Source organism: Xenopus laevis, chromosome 5L (genome assembly GCF_017654675.1).
Source record: "Xenopus laevis strain J_2021 chromosome 5L, Xenopus_laevis_v10.1, whole genome shotgun sequence".
NCBI classification, from domain to species: Eukaryota; Metazoa; Chordata; class Amphibia; order Anura; family Pipidae; genus Xenopus; species Xenopus laevis.
This window is the reverse complement of record NC_054379.1, coordinates 80,191,668-80,215,571: the sequence shown is the minus strand read 5'-3', so window position 1 is coordinate 80,215,571 and position 23,904 is coordinate 80,191,668. Positions and strand designations below refer to the sequence as shown.

The 23,904-nt window shown below is 38.4% G+C and overlaps 1 protein-coding gene across 6 annotated transcripts in view; it reads right to left on the bottom strand.

Moving 5' to 3' along the window:
- The window catches only part of fyn.L (FYN proto-oncogene, Src family tyrosine kinase L homeolog), a 133,400-nt gene that overhangs the window by 44,674 nt on the left and 64,822 nt on the right, over positions 1-23,904 (bottom strand). For 5 of the 6 annotated variants that reach the window (XM_018261614.2, XM_018261613.2, XM_041562055.1 and 2 more), the window contains 1 exon segment: positions 16,752-16,808. The exons of the other annotated variant lie outside the window; for it this stretch is intronic. The gene's annotated coding sequence lies outside the window, so the exon portion shown is untranslated. 6 annotated transcript variants of the gene reach the window in all.

Sequence of the window (23,904 nt, the reverse complement as noted above, 5' to 3'; positions counted from 1 at the left end):
GAAAACATAAATCATTTGTTTAAAGGAGAAGGAAAGCTACGGAGGCATTTTATTGGCAATAGATTAGCTGCAATAGTGCAAGCTAGAATGCTATATTTATTCTGTAGAATGTTTTACCATACCTGAGTAAAAAGCTCTAGAAACTCTCTGTTTGTTTAGGATAGGAGCTGCAGTATTAACATGGTGTGACATCACTTCCTGCCTGAGTCTCTCCCTGCTCTGGGCTCAGATTACAGCAGAGAAGGGAGGGGGGGAGGAGAGGAGCAAACTGAGCATGCTCTTGCCCAGGGCAATGAGGTTTAAGCTGAAGGCAGGAAGTCTGATACAGAAGCCCATGTGTACACAATAGAAGGAAAGAAATGCAGTGTTTCTTTCGACAGGGGACTCAGAGCAGCATTACTTTGGGGGTTTACTGGTATATTTAGATGGACCTTTCTGATAAGGCTTACTTAGTTTTAACCTTTCCTTCTCCTTTAATTAGGCTTCTGGTGCAGTACGTTCATGTTTATGTTTAGTATACAAAATACAGCATTTCTAGCATTATTCTATTTTAGACTTTAGTTCCCCTTTAAACCTAGCTTTACTTTGCCAGGATATTAAACGCGACAACATCCTGGTGACCAGCAATGGATATATAAAAATAGTGAATTCTGGAATTGCAGTTGAGGTAATGGTTGAAGAGAAGAAAATTAAAGGCATGACTGAAATACCAGGCCCCAGTGGTGCAATACTCAGAATTGATTTATATAGATGTAAGGCACTGAAGGATCTGATCTCTCTGCTGCTTCACATTGATTGTATCACTGCTGCAGACACTTTATGACATTTAGAGCTTGTGAAAAGTAATTCTAATTTTTTGCAGGGTGCTGGTATGATGTCATGATATCATAGCTGGTGGTCACTCTGCATCATCATCTGCAAAATCAAAACACCATTCTGTGTAGGCTCTCACAAGGAAAAGTAACTCCACATCTCTCATTCTTGATGAGCCCCTTTTTCCAGAATTGCTTAGCTCAGAAATGTTATATCTTCTGAAAAAGGTTGGGGTCTTGAGAGGAGATTCCTAGTCCTGCTATAACTTATCTATTCCCAGGTACATAGCAGTATTCATAGCAGCAGCCCTGATCCTGACATTCACTCTCATTAAATAGTTTGCAATCTATCTGGCACAGTGGTAAGGGTGCAGCTTAATGTCAATAATGTATAAATATATTCATATACTTTACATAATTTTTTTTTAAAATATCCTGGTGAAGGACCCAGACAAAAGACTGGGCTTCATCAAGAACATCTAAAAACAGCCAGTTTTATTGTCACCAACTGTGTATAGGTAATTCATGGAATACATAAACCCAGTCTTAGGTAAACTGTTTACAACTTCCAATAGGAAAATATTTCTCCTATAAATTTTCAGTATAGAATTATTATACTATCATTTGTCAAAAATAGACATCAAAGAAACAATTTCAGTTATTTAGTAGTTTTGTGTTATCTAAAAAAGGTTCATTAAAGGGCAGAAGAATTGCACCAATACACCAATAAGACTCTCCGCAGCATGCATGTCCAAGATGAGATAATATCACATCACATTTCAGGATCCATTTTATGAAACCAGTGGTAATCAGGAAGCCCAAGGAGCACAGTGGATTTTCAAATTAGAATGTACTGTAAATCTTCAGATTTTCAATATCAGGATGCCAGCTGAAAGTCATTTTCAGAAAGTGCTGCCTCTTGGGATGCATAAGGACCAACACCATAATTGAATTCTACAATTCTCTGACATCCAGCCAGCTTCTGCCTTACCTTCAGCCTATTTCTAGGGCCTTTACTACCAATTACCAGTCTACTCTAGTCTTCACTAGTAATCTGTAGTCTTCACTACCAGTGGCGAACTATAGATGAAGCAGACCCCGAAGTCGCAGGGGAGAGTGCTGAGGAAAAGGGGGATCCCGACTGAGGGGGTCTGCTTCCTCTATAGCCAACAAGAACCCCCCTCCTTCCCCAGTCACTCTTTTACCTGCAGCAGGGAAGCAGAGCACGTCAGCATGGGGTGGATAGTGGGCGGAGTCTGGGTGGAGAGTGGGCAGCGTCTTGGGGGTAATGGGTGGAGTCTAGGAGGGAAGATGGGGATCAGAGTGCGCTGGGCCCCTCTGAAGATTTATTTTCAGGGGGGCGGCCCACTCTAGTTACGCCAATGTTCACTACGATACAAATATCTAATACTTTTATTAGACTCTGCTACAGGTCCTTTGCTTGCTTTTAGGCTTTAAAAATAAGCCTTACTATTAGCTCCTACCTCTTGCCCTTACCACCAGCTACAATCGTCGGCCCTTAACAACAGCCACTACCATCACCCCATAACACCTCCCCCTTCTTTGGTCTTACCAACAGCACCTATCTTTGCCATAACACCAGCCACAACTTCTCTCCCATACCACCAGCCACAACTTCAGCCCATACTACTGGCCACTCACTTTATCTCATGACACCAGCCACAACCTTCGACCCATATAACCGGCCACTGTGTTCCCCAGTTCCCGAGCATTCTGGATAATAAGTCCTATACTTGTATTTACTTGAATAAAACACTGAAATTCATTTTATTTGTTTCTGCATCATCTTCAATAAATGCTGTATTAGGAAGACCTCTATTTTAGAGAAATACAGATGTACTTTTATAAAAAGACTAATTAAAATAGCACTTCCATGTATAGCTTCGGTATGCACACTGGGTCCTAAACAGCAGCCATTTTTTGTTTTTAGTCTTCAAATATATAATAGATAACTGAATTGTAAAATCACCATTGTAAAGGCAGGAATACAGACAGATAGGAAGATAACTCCCTCCTGCAGTGTACATTGAATTGAATAGAAAATTGTGTACTGGAGCATTCTGGCATTCCCCATTTCAGTCAACAGGAGGTGCAGCAGGGGATTTTTTGCACTTTAGGGCAATGGCACAAGAGGAGATTAGTCGCCAGCTCTTCGGAGGACGACTGATCTCCTCCAGATTGCCAGTGGTAAAATATATGTGGTGCTTATTTTTCTGAAGTTGCCTCATGAGGGAAAGGTGGGAGCAGAACTGGAAGGCTTATAAAAAAATGTCTTCTAAAAGCACCTCAGAAGAATAGTTCCCTTCACTCCTTTCATACTTTAGCCACATTTTGGGGTAAATTTATCAAAGAGTGAAGTTCCGCCACTAGAGTGAAATTCCGCAGCTCTCAATTTATTTCTATGGGATTTTGAAAGGCGTATTTATCAATGGGTGAAAGTGAAAGTTCACCCTTTGATAAATATGCCTATGCAAATCCCATAGAAATGAATGGAGAGTGGCAGAACTTCACTATTAACTTCACTCTTTGATAAATATACCCCTTTGATTTGTTGTACACCGAGCACAATACTGTAACTAACCAATGTAAGGTAAAATCTCATCATATCACAAGTACATTGAGCTGCATCACCCCATATCCCAAATATTATAGGCATTTTAAGGTGGAATATATTATTTTTGTTGTGGGAAGAAGTAGGAACGAGTTACAGACAGGGAATACTGTTTTGTATGTGAAGAGTGGATTTACCAGATTTTCGTAAAACATTCTGTGTGCTTCCCTAGACACTCACAAGTATGTTATTTGTTTACTTGGCCAGAGATGCAGTCTTTTTAAAAAAATGAGACAGCAGAGCAAAAAAGAGAATACAATGTCAGCTCTTCCAACATAAAGTGGTTTCATTTCATATGTTTCACGTGCATCTTTACAATACAGAGAATCACATTGAAAAAGCCACTTATGATAAAGTACTGCAATCAGTTTTCCATGGGAGACAGCTGCAGCTGTTGTTTTACTTATCTTTGGTCAGGAGCTGCTGTATAATAAATAGCATACATAATAATCAAATGTTCCAGTTCTTATAATTATAGGAGATTCAGGGTACCCCGAAGGAAGAGCACCCAGTTTAAAAGGGTCCTTAACCCAAAAAAGTTTTTTTTTTTTTTTTTTGCTTAATGAAAGAAAACACAGTTCTGAGTAACAAAATGCAATTTACATTTTCAGTGTATTTATAAATGAAGTTGGAAAATCATTATTTATTTATCCTTTTCTATTTTCTGGGTCCGACTCATAAACAATGATACAGGAGTGAGGTCTTCTTCAGGTCTGTTCATCTGTTAGCTTACAACATTGTTTCAGGAGTACCAAGAATATTCACCAATACTAAACCACTGAATATCTGTAATTGTTTTATATTGTGAAGCTGATTAGAATTACATATTCTTTCTACGCAAAAAAAGTTTGCATGAAAAGGGGTTATGCAATAAAAGGCAGTAAGTTTGAACTGGAGAAGTAACTAATAGCAACCAATCAGCAGGTAGCATTTACTGGCCACGTGTTTAAAAGCAAAATTCTTATTGGTTGCAATGGGTTACTGCTCCTGGCAAACCTGGTGCCTTTTATTACATATGGGGGTTAATGTGCTCACCTTAAACAGCATGGAGTTCACACCAATCAGTTAAAAAGCCCTGCTATGCAAGAAGACTTACTAAGTTACTATAACCACACGGATGGCACCTAGGGTTGCCACCTGGACGGTATTTTCCAGGCCTGGGTGGTAAAAGTGTTGGTTTATCCCAATATTATTAATAGGGAAAAAAGATAAATATATAGGAAGGCCGGTATTTTTTTTTCCAGAAAAAGTGGCAACAATAATGGCACCACAAAGGAACTTCTGTTATCAGGATGTGTATTTTGCATACATTAATTTTTTAATGTATGCAGGCATCTAATGCGGGAATTTACTGTAAATTTATCCTCTGAAGTATACAGTCAGCAAATAAAGGTACTGGTGCCTTGTGTCTATGAATAAGAAAGCAGCGCTGGAATGTTTTGTTTTCTAAATCAGGCCAAATCCCTAGGCACTCTGATCTGTTGCATTACTGAAATCGATCGAAACGCAAATAAAAATGTATTATAAACTTACTGTATTTAATTGTCATTTGATTTCTCTGATATATCAGTTTTAGACTGCTAATATATTTTGGCTCAGCAGCTCTCTCATAAACCCTATGGTTAACAGACTATAAGGGTGGCACCATACAAAACTTAACTGACGGAGGTGTAGTGCTGCAGTGATTTATATATAAGGTTAGCCAAAGAGACATCAGTAATATGTTCATTTTTGAAAGATCACTTTACTAGATATCCACCTGCTGTCGTTTTATTCAATGTCTGCAGAAAAATGTGTTCCAATTATGTTCTACAGAAAATAATCTGCACATAAAGCTAATTCCCCTGTGTCAAATTCGAGGGAAATGAACAATAAAGTACAATAAAAAAAACAAAAGCTGTACATGCTCTACAGAGTCAATTTTAGTACTGAACAAGACCAGACCATTTCATTTAAACATGTCCTGTTTTATGGGAGGCTTTTTTAGGTACAACTTAAAATGGCAAATATTAGGTATCAATATAGGTGTCATTAACTTTTACCCAGGATCCAAGTGCTAGAGCACTAAGGAGTGTATGAGTGTGTGAGATTTCTTAGTGCTCATGCACAATGGCAATTTGATCTTGATCAGTACAATGAAATTAGATCTGACTGTCCAATTGTGTAGCTTGTTTGCTTCTACTAAATTGTACTGCAGTTACTTATGACTTGCCACAATGAGATCTTGCTTTAACTGTACAACCCAAGTTAAAACATAAAGAACAACCAATAAACGAGAAGAACTCATATACAGCTACAATGCAAGACAACCAACTGAAACTGGATCAATTTCAACAATCACATTTTCTGCAATACAACTAATCTCAGTTGTTTTCTGTTGTTCCTGGTCTGAACATGTAATTAAATACATTATCCCTTTTTGGGTCAGCTTCAGATGGCTTTTTTACACAATCCCTTGTTAAATTAAAAGTTAGGTACAATCTTTTGGTGAAAAAGTTCAGCCTGATGAAAGTGTGCTTTTTTTTTTTTTTTTGCAACTATATAATTGTCTATTTTCACATAAAAATAGCATCTAGTCACGTTGCTAAAATAAAATTAGACACCAAACAATCATGTTTGCTGTGAAACAACAAAGACAATTGCATGTAATAATCCTTATCCCAAGTAGAAGTAGTTGTTTGTTTAAATGAGGTCAAATCTGCAGGCATGATTTTCCTTGACTTTTTGGAAATCGTTGAGCAGATTTTAATGGATTTTTTCTATCTTTATCATGTGACACAAAGGCATGGGAGCATTATTACATTAACCAACTGGATACCACTTGGGATCATATCTTATTGCAGAAATCCAGACTGTGTGATGCTTCCATGGTGTCAAAGTAACTACAAACTCCTTTCATCAAACCTTAACTTTGTTAGTGTGTTCATAATTTATAACTAGGTTTCTTGCACTTCAGAAAGTAAGCAATCTAGCTAGGAATAGGCAGCTTAAAATATTAAACAGGAACAATATTTGGGTAAAAAAAATGCTTAAATAATGTCTCTAGGATATGCTGGGTGAAACTGAAAAGACAATTGTTCTAATCGAACACATCTGGGATGTTATTTCATTAGCCCTTCATTGAGATGAAAGAGGTATTGAGAAAGTGCTATTACAAGATTCATTTCTGCAGTAAGGTTGGCCGTACACACACAGATGAAAATTTGTAGAAAAAGTTTTGTACAATTTTCTGTTCATTAATAAAGGCCTGCCAATACCAACCATGAGTCAGAGGGCTGTTACTTGGCATATTTTCCAATCACACACACAAAATGACAACATTCATGAACAAACTGGTTACAAAAAGCTACACTCTATAGTTTGGATGTATATGCAAGACACCAAGCCAGTTTCAAAACCTGTTGAAATCGTACAGCCATAATGTGGCTATAAAATGATGTAAATGTTCAGATGATAATCAGAGATCTCTCCGTAATCCTTGGATATAAGCTTTTACAAAAATTGCAGACTGCTTCCCAGATGGCTGACTATTAATCATGTACCAGAGAGGAATCTGCTTTAAACTGTGAATGAGAGAATCATGTAAACATTGGCCCTTTCACTCAAGATCAATTTACTGTCGCACGTCACGCTTGCTATTCTCTGGTAGGGTTTTTTTCTTTGAGCGGTTAGTGTCCTACAGCTTGGGAACATTGACCCATTAATGACCACTATCTGCTTTCTAACCAGGAAAACACTGTTTTCAAAAAACATGCAGAAAGGACTAAGACCCACTGCTTAGCTACTTGTAATAAGCAAAGACAAGCTAGAAGGGCCTTTCTCCAAGAGAAAAGCCTCTCCAATTTCTGTGTATTCTACAGAGTCTTTTACTCTGGGTGATATGGCAGTCTTTAGCAATCAGCCTCCAATGAAAGTTTTTCACTGCAAAAATCTCAAGAGAGCGGACTGCAGGCCTCATTTACAAATACCACAGAAAAAGTTGCTGGAACACTAAAGGCAGGAGCACACAGAGGGGATTGTAGGCAGGTGGAAAAAAGAAGATCTGGAGTCATTCGCTCCTTTGTGTAACCCCATTGACAGGTACAGGGTCAGCCTGTGGGGAGCTACACTGAGCAGATATAGGTGAGGAAAAAACAAACATTTACATTTCCCCCCAAAAGAACCAGATTACATCTGATCCATACAAAATGCAGGTGGGGGAAAGTAGGCAATCCACAATATGAACCCCTCCTTTCACACATCCATGGAGCACCTGCACTGTGGGTTCAAGGCAACCCTATACTTTATATCTGCCTGAGACAAGATGCAAAGTACAAAAAACAAACACCTTTGCCATGTACTGTAAAAAAATTATGGTAAAAACCCGTTGCACTACAGTAATGTCCTTCCATTACTTTTCTCCTCACTATATCAATGCTTGTCTTGTGGCTCCATTGATCTACAAACAAGTAAGACACCAAGGAACTGCAGATGGCATACACAATAGTGGTTTCAGATTACATTAAATAGGAAAGGCCATAGTTAACTAAAAACTAAAGCGGTAACTAACAGCTGCTTATAGGTTTGACTTTCATGGATCATGGCTTACAAAGGTCTGATGAAGAGTGTGTAGTTGCAGAACATATTCTGAAATTAACGCCTTAACTGAGAACATGGTTTTCATTTTATAAGGTCAAATGTTAGCTTTTTTATTAAAATTGTCAGGCTATTTCCATGTGATCAGCAGATGACAGAATATGTCTTTAGAGAAACAAACCCAAAGACGTTCTGTCTGGCGCATAGTAGTGACCTGGGGCAGCGAATACACTGTATTCTTGCACATGATACACAACCCCTGTATGCATGTTAATATAAATAATTACAAATACTAGTACTTTATGGCACATAATTGTATAATGCAGCAGGGCTGAATAATATACATTGGCTATATGGGGGCACTTATTAGGCCTGTACATGTGACACTGTTAAGGCAGCTGTGCTTACATGTGTGATACAAGGTGAAACCAATTCAAAGTTCTGCTGTTCCAATTATATCCACTAAGTGGATGCTCTTTTATAAATATAGGTGCACCACTGCATCCATAGCACCCGAGCAGATCTTTGGTTTATGTTACTAAATTCAATTTGTCTAAATCTGGTCATACACATTAAGATCTACTTGATTAGCAACATTTGCCACCTACATTTTGGGCCAAATTGGGCTAATCCGATTGTCTGGCCAGGAACCTATGCAGACCCGTTAGGAGGGGGTTCACTTCAACTACAGATGCATCCAGTGCCTGATGAGATTTTTAATCTCGCCCTCTAGATATCAGGATGATTTTTGGTCAGATATCTATTGGGGTGGGCATTGGAAAGGGCCAATTCAGGGCAGATAAGCTGCTGACTCCATCTAAAGGGGCCTAATTGTCATCTTAAATTTGACAGAGTATGGCCAGATCGAGTACGGCCATCTTAACCATTGCCAATTTCTTATTGGTTGCTATTGGTTGCTGTATATCTCAAAGGTCATTGAGGGGAAAAAAAACAGATAAGTAATATAGTGTAGTATTTAAAATAATTTATTATATACGAACTTAGAGTGATTTTTTAAATGTTTAAATACACCTAAATTTTGTTTCGTGTCACCTTAGAACATATATCATGTGAGATACAGTTCCCTTAGAACAGAGGGTATTTTTTAAGGGGTTGAAGTTACACCCGTGATGTCTAGTTGTAGTTCAGCAAGAGCCCATACTCCGGTTCCTAGTGAGTCTGGCAGGAGGTCATACTTACAAGAGGTAAGTTAGTAAAGGACATTGATAATGGTAAGTGTTCCTGTTCACTTCCAATCTTCTTGCATCCATAGTGAGTAAAATGAAGCAACATGTGTGAAAGCGTTTAACAATTTTAATAAATAAAAAAGATTGCACTCACAAAATTTTCTTTAATAAAATCACTTTAAAAACATGTAGCACATCCAAATGTTGTTCAGAGTCCTTCAATGTCTCTTTCAGTCCAGCACGCTTGTATCGGATCTCCGACCGTCGCTTCCACACTCCTGTGTCACCGCTGACGTGATTCGTCAACGGGCAATAATATTGATCCTTTCCGTCTCCTCCGCTACTTCCGGTTCGAAATAGAAAGCAGTGTCTTCCGTGTATCCGATAGATTTGGAATCTAGCTAAAAGAGACGCTGAAGGACTCTGAACAACATTTGGATGTGCTGCAATCTATCTGTGGAAAGTGTCTTTTTAATGGTGGAGGAGAGCCCCTCTTTTTTGATTGCCTGATTGGGGAGACACCGTTCGTTTTAGAGGATCAAGTATATGTAATTCATTTGGTTGCTATGGGTTACAGAACTGCTGCAGTTAAACACAGTTCAAACTCAATTGAATTGAAATACATTGAATGTATTTTCAAAAGTTTCTCCTTTGTACTTAATACAGTATGCACGTTAGTGGCCACAGTGAGGCTGAAAATATTCAATCTTTAAAATGCAACTAAAAGTGTAGGTTCCTAATGCCTTACCTCCCTTTCCCCTCCAGTTTCCATAACATGACTTTACTGAGGCATTCTAGAACATTAGCACGCATAAAAAGTGTTATCTGTCAAGCTTGGCTTCTCCTTGGACAATTTCCTAGATCCAGCTAAGGCTTGCCTGTGAATTAGTATGGAGAGGTGCAGCTGTACACTATTATAGCCTGGATATGAGCCATATACCAGCTAACTGGCCACAAATAACCCCTATAAAATGCCACGCAGATGCTGACATTGATTTTAAGCATGCTCGGATCACTTCTACTCTGAAAAGTCTTATTTTCTGCATTCCGGGCTAATTTTATTTTGAGACAGACTAATGGTGCTCTAGATTGCACATTCATTCAACTGCATTGCCATTTTGTGATTCCCTTCTTCAAAAGTTTCACATTAATTACAGACCATTTTTTGAACTTTGTTTTAATCAACTCTACTAATACAAACCAGCTTGTTATCTGTAATCAATGTTATCCATACTGAGATTGTTAAGTCACATTTATAGTTTTTTCCCTGAACCTTTTTCACATAAGACTGAGCCGCATGTAGCAATAGGCTAGAAAGTTATGTCAGTGTCTATGAATCTCTCTGAAAGATCTTGGCAAAGGAGTTCTTAAAGACAAAGGAAAATATTAAGTGCACTTACTATGGGCAGAGGCTTTTAAATTATTTATACATTTTTATCTCACCCTCATCCTACTTGTTCCTCATTTCTAAAAATGACCAACCCTCCTATGCATATCCTTTTTATTATAATACAATTAAATTTTCTACACAAGCCTTTTTCTGTTTTTCATGTTTTCTGTCACACTGGAGGTTCACAGTTCATATATTTATATAGGGGATGTACTCCCTATTGTAAAATATAAAGATTATCACTGATAACATCAATATAACTGAATATCCCCCCAATTGTGAAGGCAATAGTGAATAATATATGGTGCTGGGTTCTCTTTGGGGTAAAAATGATCATATTCTTTAACATATCCTCTTTATTGGAACTTCTTCTAGATCTGCTATGGTCCCTGTCCGTGTTTCAAATGAGGGGTGGGTGATCCCAACGGTTCATGGCAGAAGCACAGTTGGGGGGTAGGCAATCACAGCCCTGCATTCAGTGGCGTAACTAACTAGATATTACAGGGCCCCACATCAAATTATTTTTCAGACCCCCAAAATGTGTAGAGGTTGACTTGTCTTACCAATATTTGATGAAATTTTATATGGAATAGGATCTCATGGGGCCCCTTTACCTTCTGGCAGGCCTGGATTTGTGGAAAGGCCACCTAGGGCGGCAGGATTTTAGGGGGGGCGGCATGCTGACCAACCACACCCACATTGGTTTAAAAAAAGACTGGGGATGCACAGGAGATACAATCATTTTTTTAATTTCCTGTGTGCCAATCCCCATTTACACGAATATTGGGTAGGGAACAGTGGCGGCGAACGGCAATGGGCCTAGGGGTGCCCGCTATGTAAACCCGGCACTGCCTCCTGGGCCCCCCCTGCAGCTGCAGGGTCTGCTTCCTCTGTACGCCCCTGCCTGCATTCACACAAGCAAAGACATCCTTCCGTTCCCTATCAGGCTAGCTGCTGGTTAGTTCTTGTCCTACAGTGCAGTGCCGAGTGCCACTGACACCCCTGTATGGCCTGCAAAAAGGAGACAGCAGGAAAGGGAGCAGATGGGCAGGACTAGTAGTGGTTTTTGCAGAGATTTTCAATAAATAAGCCAAAAAACACTACTTCCTTCTTTATTTAAGAAAGTATAATGCACTCTCACATACTTGGTTTTAACACAATACGTCTCCTTTAACGAGATACTAACACCAGAAATTAAACCTTTTTTTTACATCTATCATAATATTGTCTTTGCATGCTATCATATTTGAGCTTCAGCAGTCCGTTAGCATTAGAAACTCTAACTGACATGTTGAGAAGGGACAGTCAGGTTGGCAAAACAGTCAGGTTTAGGAACTTCAAGTAACAATTACTTACAAAAGCAGCTCTATCAGTTAAAAAACGATCAACATGAACTATAGGTAACTTTGATGTATATTAATATTTTATAATAATTTTTTAGTGTCTGTATCACTTTAAGCAGTCAGTTTATGTTTTGTCAGACAGGTCTCCTTAGGTCTGCAGAGTATAGAGCCTACCTGACACCTGACTGAAAATGTACTAGATAACTATTGACAAGCAGGTTAAAAATGCCCACTGAGCAAGGACCTCATAGACCTGTTCAGTTAATACAAGACTACTGATCAGCAGGGTTGTTATAGTAGCCACAAAAACACGGCTTGCCACTGAAATTGCAGCTGGTATGTCACTTAATTTGTGTAATGGTGCAAAGTACATTTACAGGCATTTCCTTCCTTTATTCTACAGGACTCCACAGGTGATTTCCAATGAAATAGCTTTTTCATTAAATTCTCTGATTCACAAATCTGAAAAGCACTAAATATTGCATATTTACAGTATTATTTAAGCACTGTTTGAGTGTATTCATATGAATTAATATGTGTGAGCTGTCACTGGCTGCAGTAAGGGTCCAGGAGGCAGGGGCGATCCTGGCCCCTCTGCTGCCCCCCCTCCCCCAGGCCCCTGGTACCTAGTGGTGCGCTGCCGCCTGAGGCGACAGCCTCAACCTGCCTCATTGGTGAAGCACCCCTGCCAGGAGGGACAAAATTCCCATGCTAGAATTCTCTTCCTCCCTTTAGACTATCCAGCTGCGGAGATCCCACAACAAGGGAAAAAGGAAGAGGATGTCGGCATTGTGGGAGTCAGGGAAGACTACACATGTTAAAGGCAGACACAGTGTGAAACATGTCCCAAGTGAACTGTTTTAACGTTTAGCAGCCCATTAGGGAAAGATTACATCCGGTTTAATCTATGCATAAGTTATTTTTCCCGTGATCTGGAAGACAAGGTATACTTTTTTATATATGGCATAGAGATCTGTCTCAAAATGATGATGCAAGTTAAGGGGAACATATTAAATAAGCAGTGATTAAGGAAAATTAGAGAGAACAGAAAAGTGTGTGGGATCTGAAATAAAATGCAGACAGTAAATGGTTAGGATACCCAAATTAAATGTTGCTGTACTGCTAACAACAAAAGGCAGACAAAGCAATAGAGCCTCAGGAAAACCATTGCACTGGGAGTGCTGAGTAAGTCTTATGGCTACTTCTATTGGTTACTTACTGAACAAAGGGGGTTATGTAATAAAAGGCACTAAGTTTGCCCAGGAGCAGTAACCCATAGCAACTAATCAGCAGGTATCATTTACCGGTCACCTGTTTGAAAGCAAGCATCTTATTGGTTGCTATGGGTTACTGCTCCTGGGCAAACTTAGTGCCTTTTATTACATATGGGGGAAAGCGAGATAATAAAGCTCATACCCCCATATGTTTGCCCAGGAGCAGTAACCCATAGCAACCAATACGATGTTTGCTTTCAAACAGGTGACCGGTAAATGCTACCTGCTGATTGGTTGCTATGCGTTACTGCTCCTGGGCAAACTTAGTGCCTTTTATTACATAACCCCCACACAGTTTCGCATTTCTGTGGTAAATAAAAGGACTAAAGAAAGTCCCAAATCATGGACCCAAAATTGTCAGGGTTTACTGGAATATGGGAAGTCTTTCATATGAAACAAGGGACTAATTGGATATTAACCGTGGCTGCAGCAGATTGAGATGTGTTCTAATTGACCATCTCTTTAAAATTCCAAATTTGGGAGGTATGACTCTGAAACGCCAAATGCACATTTCAGCAACCGTGCACAATTATTCTACAATTCTTTGAAAGAAAGTTCTGTTCTGAGAAGAAAGCATGGTGATTTGCACTGATTTTTTTTATGCGCCTTAGTAATGCAATTATTATTTATGTAGAAACAAGAAACTCTATCCTGTGTACTAAATGTAGCGATCGTACCTGGTGGTCTAGTGGAGGCCCACCGCGCCATGCTGGTTCTTCTAAAGCCGCAGGCGCCTCCTTGTAATTTGACAAAATGTTTAGCCCCATGTCAGATTTCAAAACTGAATATAAAAAAATCTGTTTACTCTTTTGAGAAATGGATTTCAGTGCAGAATTCTGCTGGAGCAGCACTATTAACTGATTCATTTTGAAAAATTTTTTTTCCCATGACAGTATCTCTTTAAAGATCACCACAGTCCGCTAATATGAAATTCCGCCACTCTCTATTCATTTCTATGGGATTTTGAAAGGCGTATTAACTTTTAAAAATCCCATAGAAATTAATGTAGATTCAGTTACTGTCAGTTACTGAGCTTAGGGACTGATTCAAAATATACAGTACACATAGAATAGAAATGTCACAGTATAAGGCTGATTAGTAATTAATATGGATAATTACTACACGGCAGCATAGAAACCAGTGCAACTAGCATCAGTAATAATTAGCCCTGTAGCATCAGCTTATATTACAGGCCAACCTAATTTTCTGCTTGATAATTTGCGGCAACCCCTAAGCTCAGCTTCTCAACAACTGCTCAGAGCCCACTGAGCATGTGAGTGTCACAGACACTTTCCAAGATGGTGACCAGCTGTGACGAGTTTGAAGTCCTGGATCATTGCTGCTATTGAGAAGCTGAAACTTTAGACTGGTGCAATACGTTCAGTCTATAAAACATGACATTTTTAGCCCTATTCATTTTTTAGGGTTTAGTTCTACTTTAATGCCTTGCCACAGGTATTTATGACATCTGATATTACTCTTACTCTATCATTAAGGGTTGTACACAGTTCAATATACTTTCAGGTCTTTCAAGCACATGAGGCAAAAAACATTTATGCTCAGAACAGCATTTATCTGCATACCATTAGTATTTTATTTTTAAAAAGTCTGCAAGCCTTTTACTGCAAATTGTTTACAGAGCAGAGAATGGTTAGCGTTAACATCAATACTTTATTCTAAAGAGACTCTAATCAACAAGTTTAAAGTGGTGATGGGGAGGGGAACAACTGCATAAATTAATATGGCCCACTGAAGAAGACATGGATTGAACCTTTAAGTGCATCTGGCCTTCCATCCAGATAACATTTAAGTAATTCATAGACCAAACCAGCAACCACCAAATTAAACTGAACTAATTACAGTCATGAAATGCATTAAATGTGTTACAAAGCAAGACACCATTATCAGATATATAATGCAAAACCAAGATCCTGCACCTGGAAACATTACCTCTGCTCAGGTGCATGATTTTAGTGCTGAAACGTGTGATTTTGCATTTCTCACCATAATCCTCTGCGTCTGCCTGCAGAACAGCAGCAGAGGAGCAGTGTGTGTGTGTGTGTTAGGTGATTCTCAGCCTGTTTCTCTGCAGTTTGAGATCCATATAGTGTGGGCCTAGACTAAGGCCAAGGTCACGCTGGGCTGATTTTCAGTCCAAGTATAAACGCAGGCCAATAATTAGTCCATACACCCGAATCAGCACTTTTCTGTGTCTGCACCCAGAACCACTGCATGGGCCCAGGTGCAGAAACACAGAGTCGATTTTTACGCTAAAACAGTATGAGAGTATGCATTTAGATGCTGAAATTCTCTCGGATCAGCGTTCTGGCTCATTCTTCGCTTGCGTTGGTCTGCACGCTGATCTGCATGCTAAGAACCAGTTCAGTGTGCCCTTGGTCTATGTCATGAATTTTTTTTTTCTGTTCACAATATCAAATGAATGCTCTGCAGTTGGTCCAGCTAGGCATGCCAAAGGAATATCAACAGAGCTCATTTAGGAACACAAGTTTTAAGTGTGGTTGTGTTAAAACTAACAAGAATGTTGCACTTGCTGATGCTATTCATTAAATACACTTGCATCCAAACCTATTCCACATTGTTGCACAGAGCAACCGTTTGTTGGTAGTGAGGAATCCTGCATAAGTGTGTCTTACACAAAGAAAACCTGAAGCAACCACTACCCTTGACCATGGTGGTAATTCCAGTGTTCCCACAGCAGAATGCGCAATAGGCGCAAGACAATAATAGTGAACTATGCCTGCCTCAAAAAATCTTACATTGTGCTCTTGATTAACGTGTGGATCACTGTACTCAGTCACACTGACAATGAAATGGTAGGAAAAAAACATTACATTGTGGGCAACCATTGTACTTTGTGCCCTAAACAACACTTTGCACATTGTAGGTTGTAAATGAGCACCTATAGTGTATAAAGGGGTAGGAAGTAAAAACATAGATAGGGGAGCTTACCCAATTTAGTACACCAATTAACCAATCAATATTTGAATGGGCAGTAACCCTCCCTTTGGCAGTGTAGGTCAGGGCTAGTCAGTCTGATTTCGACTTTCCACTTGAATCCATATGGCTCATTTACAAAGTGGAAGGCAAGTTGCAAACACCTTTACACCTTGCCTTCCAAGCTGTCTGAATTGCCGCAGGCCTCTGTACTCTGTTTTGGAGCACAGAGACCTGCCACCTGCCACCTGAATACAGCATTGCATCCATTCAGCAGCAATGTATTCATAAGGGGTGGCCAGGTGAGTCAGGTGCACAGGCAGAGGATTCTGGCTGCAACAGTGTTGGCCTGTGCCCTCCGACATTGGGCTCTGCACCTTTCGTCCAGATCTCTTATCCAACACAAGTGTGCAGCCATCGTCAGAGAAATGGTGCTGCCTGTATGAGGACTTTGCACTTTTTCCCTAAGTCTTTGTAAATGACCCCTTATTTCACACTTTTGGTAAGGTTTTACACATAACATTAACCTCAGACAATTAAATGTATCAACTCTAAAAGTATAACATAAGAACCATAGATTTACCAATATTTCTCCAAGCTATGGTAACTTGATTTCACCACATTGCTTCTTTTAGTGTCCCTGTAAGATAAAAATTACAGATTTATTTCACCAACACACATAAGTGTAGCATAGGGGCAAAAAAATCAAACTCTTTAGTGGTCATTCAAAAAAGCACCTGCTGGAGATATGGTTGCTGCTTTGCATGGTGCATTGGAAATAGATTAGCTACGTTCTTGAAGCACCAATAGTTGAGTGTGGGTGAGAAATCAACACTTTACATCAGAGATGTGACAGCTTTTCTACCAGCTACGTCAAGTCACATGAAATTAGCACAACAATCACACATTTGTCCTTAAATGCTCATCCTAATTGTAACTGAATAGCAATGCACATTGCCCATCAGAGTACTCTGTAACAGATATACTAAACTTGCGGTCAGTACCCAAAACTGGGTATAGTTTTAGTCTACATGATCTCCCTAAATAATGTGAAACCGTTTCTTAGAATTAAATATAGTGGTTAAAACATGATAAACAAATGGTTAAAAACCAATTCTTGGGCTTACATCTGATTCCTCAACATCATTTGATTCCCTGAGAATAAAGGTTAAAAAATATTGCTGTAGAATGTGTGACAGATCCTCATTGGAATCCTATTTGATAGCCATGAGTACATAATTTAGTAATGCGGAAGGCAATGTTACTGACTGACCAGGATTCACATATTTTAGACAATGATGGAAATAGTTCTTCTCTCTTCAGGTAGAACAGAAGGCTCAGAGTTTCAGTTGCACCGCAGTAGTTTGGAAATCCTCACTGGTAGGCCTAATTGGGTGTTATGCAGTGCTGTGTGTTGTCTGGCATCATCATAAGTGGACTCACGCACCACAATTCCCCCACATGTTTCTCACAGATTCAGTAGTATACTAAATTTTAAGGCAACAGCCATGCTAAATTTTTAGAAGGAGGGTTGTGCATTGTGCTACAAACTCATCACATCTCTGCCCTACAATAAAAGAACAAGGTCACACCTCATCGGAAGTGGCACTTAAACACACCCCTATCACACTTATTATATGACAGCCAAAATACAGAAAAATAAAACTTTCCCTTTTGCTCTCTATACAACTTATAAATGCATTTACAGCCATATTGCCAAGTTTCATGCAGGTTTCTGCTACAACTGTCAGAACCATTGCAGACAGGAGGGAGAACTTTAAAAAATACATTTTGCTTAGAAATAAAACCCACCATGAATGCTCTACCTCTTATGATATCATAACACATTGGTTAGCCATCCATAAAACTATGCTTAGAATTACATGTTCTTTCTCTATGAAAATAATTATCAAATTGGGTTTTATTCTCTAAAAGTAGGATAAGGAATCTTTCAGAACCAACAGTGTAACTTTGTTTGCACATACCTATATATAAAACAGGAAAAGCCATAGTCATATGGAAAACTAGACTTCTAGTGAAAGTCATAAATTAAAGATTTCAAGTTGAGTTGTCATTTGGCTGATATCTTAACAGAAAGTCAGTGCACAATTCTGGTCCAAAATCACACACGCTCTCAAAAGCTGACAAATATACTTTGCCCTTTTATTTTCTCCTATTCTAGTTTAGCCTTCCAGCTAAAGCTCTTTTGTCATATTCCATTGTGGGTGTTAGTCTTTCATGAATTAAAACAGTGCCAAAAAAATGATGAACACACTGTTGGAGTTTCCAGATCCACCCACTACCATCATCTATTTACCCTGACAGTGGTTGGAATACAATTCCAATTATCCTTTGCAAGCAATGTAAACACTATTCCTCACTACTATTTGTTTAGCTATGGATTTGTGTGGTGCAGTATTCTACCACAAAAGCTCTAAGCAAATCATCAGAAAATGGTTCTTCACATTAATAGACTGTGACATTTAATAATACTTATTTTTTATCTTTTTAAAATCAGTGCAGAGTAGACACTCAAAATGCTGTACAAGATACACATAGATGTCACATGATTTCCATCAGTGGCAACTCAGAAGTACAATTCTGGTTGCTTAGCAGAAAAAAAAATGGTTGTAAGTCAATAAAAAGTGCACCTGAACATGGTGCTAATTCCAGGTTTCCCACAGCGGCTTTGTGTCAATAGACGCAGCACTCTTGTGACAAAAGAATCACATGTTAATGCCATTTAAATGCCAAGTTTTGTAAGTTATGCAATCCCCACTCTGAAATTGTTACCTCCCAACCTTCATCTGATCTGCATGCACACAATTGTGTTGATTCTGATACACTGGATGCAACTTCTTAACGGCCACAATTACTCTGGAATTCAGGGAGAAAATGCTGCATTATGGGTAAAAATTGGCATTCAAACTATGCACACTGCACTGGGTTGGTAAATTACCCATATGTTCTTTTTCACACCCTTTACAAGTAAAACACGATCCTTAGAAAATGATTCGCTTCTCAATGAGGAATGGTTGTAGTATGAAAGGTATATATATGATTATAACACATTAAACAGACACAATATGATACAAAGCATCACCTATAATGCTTTTTGAAAACAGTGCCTTCTACATGTCACGTTTTGACTTTGCTAAATGAGTCAAGCTGTTTTCCAAGAAATCGTGCCATTCTTTTAAAAAAAAAAAAAGCATGGGAAACAAAACTGAGCAGTAAGACTGATGTGTAAACCTTCTACAATGCTCATGATGGAACTAAACTACACCTCCCTAAATTGCTGACAGCTGAAGACTGCTCTGCATGAATGTACAGTATGTATTGTCCCAGTTGGGTTCACATTCATGCCTGATTTTTTTTTTCTTATTACAAAACATGTTGCCACCCTGTGTTTATAGTGTCTTGAAACAAAATGGTTTGAATTACTATATTTATTATTTTTTATACTATCATACTGACATTTTGCAAAATTTTTCAATATCTCCTACAATACAAAATGCCTCTCTATAAATAGTAATAGTTCATTTCATAACATGTGGCATATAAAAAAAAATATATATCAATTGCAATATTTTTCCCCCTGCTTGTATTATTACTGTACTGTAAAACTTTACAGCTTATCCCTGACACTTTAACCAGGCTAAATTTGTCAGAGCATAGAGTCCAGCCCAGTCATGTTGGGCTTGGGATAGCTATATCCCATAGGCTGCCAATTTTTGTACCCTTGCCTATGGAAGGATGCACAAACCCAACCCAGTGTGACCAAGGGGAGCAGCTCCCATTCCACATCAGTGGCCCTTTATAGGTAGGGTAATTACCACTGGGCTAGTGGTGATTTAGGGGCACAGTTGTTAAAATAAAAAAAAAACAAAGCAATGCTTTATGTCTCAAAGCCATTATATGAAAGTGCAAATATTACTTTTATTCTCTTTTTACTAAACATCTGCTGATAATATACTGTATAAATTAAATATATAAATATTGCCACTCACTTTGCTTGATACATTTTGGCCAGTCACTAAATGGTCAAAAGACATATAAAGCCTCTGTCCAGTTAGATTTTTCAATTAAATACTGTGTTTTCATCATGATTATAATATATTGAAAAGCATCTGTAAAATCTTACTGATTTTTTTTGTTTTTTGTTTTTGTTTTTTACCAGAAAGGGGCTTACTGGCTTGCTTGCCCTTTCTCTTGTTATATGGAAATGCCTCAGCGATGTGGGCTTTACAAGGAGAAAAATAAGGCACTCTTCCAAAATCCAAAGCTTACTGGCTGCAACACTGGCTGCATAGTTTGTGAAACACTAATTTAAAGGACTAATGTCACCAGAAGACATATTTTTTTTTCAAAACTCATGAGTTAATAGTGCTGTGCCAGCAGAATTCTGCATAGAAATCTATTTTTTTTAAAAGAGCAAACAAATGGATTAGTTTGTACTGCTAAAAAGTACACTTAAGCAGGAAAAACCCTGCTTGTGTGTTATTCTCAAGTCTACCCCTAGGTGAGGGCTAGTGACTTGGGTCGTTTTGAAGTTCAATGAGAAAGGGGGGAAACAATAACAGTCTCAAAGCAGTTCCATCCAGAACTGCTGGCTCCTTCTCAAAGCTATTGGTTCAATAATACAATTGATAGTGAAATATTTGCAATGTAAACAGTGTAATTTAGAAATAAAATGCAAACCATTAAAAGCATGACAGAATCCCTTTAACAATAGCAACAGAAGCAATATAAGATAAATAATTGAAGAACTTTGCAAGAGCATTTAATTATTATCAATGATTTGTTATTTATCTCATGAATTCTGTTCAGCTCTTGCAGACAACTTTTGGGGAATATGGACGTGGTACCTCTGGAGAGTGTTGGTAATATTAAACAGAGAAGGAGAAACAAACAAAATATCCTAAAAAAAGCAGTGGGCATACTTTTACTTTTTATCCAATAGTAGTAGTAATAGTAGGAACTTTATCCAGTAGAGGATATGTTATCATTTCTTTTTAAAAAGCTTCTTACATAAAATGGGTAGAAACCTGATCTCCACTGACCATGAACAGCAGTCATCTGATTAATCCTTTTACCAGTCAACCACATTTATTAGATGCACAATTCCCAAACCTCTAAAAACTACAAATGGCGGTAGACAAACCCTGTTTTATGTATACAAAGTGAATGGATAAAAATAATGGGAAGGAAGATCATTCTTCCTCATTGCCAGGAAATGGAAACCCTTAAGGCTATGACTTGAAATATCAAGCTTTCCCATTACATGCCGCTGACATTGTAAAAGTATGAGGGGAGCATTCTGCCATGAAAGCACTGAGCAGAGTAATAGCTGTATTAAAGGCTACATTGTTCTACATTGCTCTACTGAAGCATGACGGCTTATTATTTTATGCTGGGAATTCAGTGTCAGTAGTGCTAATGCATGATCTATGAACTTAACAGGGCATACTCATACAAGTCTTTCAGAAACCAGCATGATATGGTACACAGTAAGATCAATTTGTACATATGATCTTTTATTTATTTTCACGCGCATTGAATTTAACTGAAAGTGCAATACTTTTGCACAGATGGTGGACATATTATGGACACATATGGTAACTGCATGTGAAGTCACATAAAGAGGGTTATGTATTAAACCTCAAATTTATCAAGTCAGGCTTTTTCGTGCAAAAAACAGTTTTCGCGGAGGGAAAAAAAACTTTTAAATTTTTAGAGATTTATTACATGCAGCAAAAAGCCCAAATCCCTAAATCCGCCATCTCAGACCTCTTGTGGTCCTGAATAAGTCAATGGAGAGGCGCCCATCTCAATTTGAAGTTATTGTGCTTTGCTCTGGGTTTAGCCTGAAAAATCCCCAAAATGCTATTTTATGGACAAAGACCTGAAAAACAGTGATTTCGGAAAAAAAGTCCAGAAAAATTGCTCGATTTTATCGGGTATTTTCGCGATCCGATAAATTCAAGTTTAGTAAATAACCCCCTAATTAGTGTGTTTAAGTGCAGCAGGCGGAAATACAGTATTTGAGGTCTACAGCTTGCCCTTCATCCTTTTCCACCAGCTCACCAGTCAGGGTGCCATTAAATGACATTATGAATGATAGCGGATGAACAAAATGGGTGCTCCAAATGCCTTTAGCCCAGGGATATCAGCCTGTGGGTTGCGACCCCAAAATCGGTCCGCATGTTTAGAGTGGGTACATCACTGGTTCTAACACAATATATGGCTTGTAAAGCCAATTTGTTTGTAATTGTTAATCTGCAAGATGCTCACTTGCTTCTACTGGTTTAATATTTCTATTTTTTTAAGCCACTAGTGTGCTGTACTGCTATGCAGCCAGTCTACTATTCTACTATTTATCAGCAGAATAAAAACATGCAGACTACATGGAAATGTAACCACAATCTGTCATGGATTTAACAAGAGGTCTATAAAATTGAAAATAACTTCCAGACACATGGTTATCTAGTTGCTGTGTCTCATAAAAATACCATATGAAATTATTTTTACAATACATACAATTCTATTTTGTTTTAATAATCAGTTTTATTAATTATATCTTAAAACAAAAAGGTATCCTCGTCATATAAACATTAAAAGTGTTTTGTGTGGTTGTTCGGTTTTAAGGTCCCCCCAGCTATTCTGAGTAGTGACATGCCTGAATGAATTATATACAAATCCATTAAGACAGCTGTCGCACAAGGGCATACCCTGAATTAAGATAAATTAATTGTTCTTTATGGGTGTCTCAAAGGAAGAGTCTGTAGTCTCTACTGTATAAAAGAATACTCTGTCCCACACTGTCACCAATTATCCCAGCAGATTTGATTTGAATAGCTTTGCTCCCTGCAATCATACCATACAAATATTTACAATATAGATGTTGTATGTGCTAAAGCATGAGTATCAATTAAAAAATCAATTAAAAAGTAATCTACTATTTGTCAAATATCGAGGGTTAATTAACCCTCGATATTTGACTGTCGAAGTTAAATCCTTCGACTTCGAATATCGAAGTCGAAGGATTTAGCGCAATTCGATGGAAGGAATAATCGTTCGATCGAACGATTAAATCCTTCGAAACGAACGATTCAAAGGATTTGAATACATCGATCGAACGATTTTCCTTCGATCCCAAATTGGCTATAAAGCCTAAAGGGACCTTCCCCATAGGCTAACATTGGTGCTCGGTAGGTTTTAGATGGCGAAATAGGTGATCAAAGTTTTTTTTAAAGAGACAGTACTTCGACTATCGAATGGTCGAACGATTTTTAGTTCGAATCGTTCGATTCGGAGTCGTAGTCGAAGGTCGAAGTAGCCAATTCGATGGTTGAAGTAGCCAAAAAAAACTTAGAAATTCAAAGTTTTTTCTATTCGAATCCTTCACTCGAGCTAAGTAAATGTGCCCCTAAGAGTTAACTCAAAGTGAACAACCCATTTAATATTTCCTCCAGTTTCAAAAAATGCTGAAGCCACTCTGCATAGGAATACCTGGCATAAATAGGATCTACCTGCCAATGAACACATGCCTTTTTTCCCTATGCAGAGTGGCTCTTTTGTTTTTGACCTGAAAACCTTGACAGGTGGATCCCATACATGTCTCTTACTACACACGTGTAAAGGTAAGGTTAACAATTTCTTTGCAGGTGTTTTTCAGTAGCATCATGTGACATTCCTTCACACAGCGTAACACTGACCTCATTTCATAAATACAT